Below are 2,321 nucleotides of genomic sequence, written 5' to 3' on the forward strand. Positions count from 1 at the left end.
ACACACACACTGTGGTGAGTGTTAATTGCACCATCAGCAGGTTCTGGTCGGTGTGTTTGCTTTGGGCCATAGACACGAGCACGTACATTCATGCACACACATACAGTCTGTAAAATGTATCACTCTGGGATTTCCATTGGCCATGGTATTTCTGGAGTATCATGGAATTTTGAGAGGGATAATCATGACTGGGCAGGCCAGAGAGCTGAATGAATTTTTGGGAAAAGTCAGCACATATCTGGTAAACTCCTGTAAAATGAACCATGTAAAGTAGGGCTGGTCGATTATGGGAAAAAATATCATCAAAAATATAATCACAATTATTTCAGTCAGTATTGAAATTGCGATAATTTAACACGATTACTGGTTGACTTCTGAAAAGATGTCGCAACTATTGAACTTAAAAAACAGTGGAAAAAGTTAAATAAATCAACCATAAAAACACACATACCATTGTGAAATTTTCCTTAATACTTATCCTATTTAAACTTTATTTTTTCTTTCAGAACACTAGAGAAAATAAGATTTTACTTGCAAAACATAAAACACTAAATAATTGTTTTTCTCGATCATTCTGTTTTTGTGATCGTTGGGAGCCGAAATCATAATCCCAGTTCAATTTTGGTTAATTGCACAGCCCTAATGTAAAGTATAAATGTATAACTTGCAAATCAAACAGTGCTGGAAACCACACATTTTTTAAGGATTTTATTTTTTTCTTGATCTGAACACAAACAAAATGACAAAACAAAAGAAACAGATTAACAACAAGTTTTTTTATGGTCAGTAGGGCAATCTAACTTAGTCAGAGACATGTTTGAAAAAACTGTTAAAACAAGGAATGAATTCACATGATTCAAGTTAATTACAACAAACTCTTTTTTGCAATAGAATATGTCTGTGTCAGGTGAGAAAGAAAACAGTTATGAGTAGGGATGTCATGAGATCCAATACTTTGGTACCAAGTTGATGCCAAACTTCTAAATCCGTGATGGTACTTGTTTTGTTTTTATGAGTGCAATTCTTCCAGAACCTGACAGGGTCAGCATATATGCTACAAGTGCACTAGTCTGCCGCTAAAGTCTTTACCGTAACTGCTTTCACAAGTTCAGCTGAAACTCAAAAACTGCAAGTAAGTTTCCCTCTGCTCTTTTTTTCACATAGAGCCTAACATTAGCTTTGATAGTTAGCTTAGGTTAGTGGTTGCCACAGCAGACCTCCGCATAATCTCAGTTCTATGTGAAAAAACGGCAGAGAAAAAACAACTTAACATATTTGCTGTTTGGGATTTCCAAGTGAACTCATGGAAGATATGTATGCTAGCTGTGATGTTTGGAGAAGCAGGCTTAGGCTGCAGAAGACAGATGTTCTCTCCTTTCACCCTCCTCCTCAAAGTCCAAACTGGCAAATAAAAGTTTGATGAAAAAACTCTCTTTTTATCCTTATCCTGAAATACACATCATAAAGGAGTAGATGAGCATTAAAGAGTTTTTTTATAGTTAAAAAACGACACAAATGTATTCTGATATTGGAGTTTGGTGTGGGGCGGCTTCTCTGAAGGCCGAGCTGTTATCAATCTACCTTTGTTGAGTCCAAGACAAGTCCAAGACCAGGACTACGCAAGTGAGACTGAGTCAAAAGAGGTTAAAGTCCAAGTCAAAACCGAGTCCATGAGAGACAGTGAAGGCCAAGACAGAAAAAAAGAATCCTCTTCAAGACCACTTACTTAACTGTTCATAATTTATGTGATGTGAGAGACAGTATATCTTCTATTTTAAGATTATCATTTTGTTTACTTCTAATGATCAAAAAGCAATGCAAAGTAACACACTTTAGGCCATACTATTTACTTCCAGTATAACAATTTGCAAATATAGTCTAAATCGAGTTTGAACTAGCCTTTCCATTTGTCTTTTAAATCTCAGCCAGTTCAGGGTATTCACTTCTAGCCTTGATAATTTTTCCTTTCTCTTCCTGATAAACATTTTTTTTCTTTATCTCCTTTATGGTATGAGTTGATTAGCAAGTAAAATAGTAAAAATAAAGTCTCATAAGTTTACCTCCACAGTAATAGGCTGCTGACATAGGGTTCAAACTTGTATATGATTGGAATTCATCAGTTGAAGTAAAGGCAGTATTTTCAGTAGCTGAGTAAAACAAGTAAAAATTGATTGAAGTTGATTACCTTATTTTGTCAAGTTGGTGTGATGTAAACCAATGGCTATCTTCGAATTTACTTGAATTTTTCTTTTAGTTTTCTTATTAATTTATCTTGGTCATTTTCTCTGCCTGTTCCTTTCTCTCTTTCTCCCCCCCCCCCC

At 35.4% G+C, this 2,321-nt stretch overlaps 1 protein-coding gene across 2 annotated transcripts in view; it reads left to right on the top strand.

Annotated features, from left to right (window-relative positions):
* LOC116694752 (homeodomain-interacting protein kinase 3) overlaps window positions 1-2,321 on the top strand; it is a 52,543-nt gene that overhangs the window by 29,059 nt on the left and 21,163 nt on the right. The window lies entirely within an intron of this gene.

Source organism: Etheostoma spectabile, chromosome 8, assembly GCF_008692095.1.
Source record: "Etheostoma spectabile isolate EspeVRDwgs_2016 chromosome 8, UIUC_Espe_1.0, whole genome shotgun sequence".
In the NCBI taxonomy this organism is placed as follows: Eukaryota; Metazoa; Chordata; class Actinopteri; order Perciformes; family Percidae; genus Etheostoma; species Etheostoma spectabile.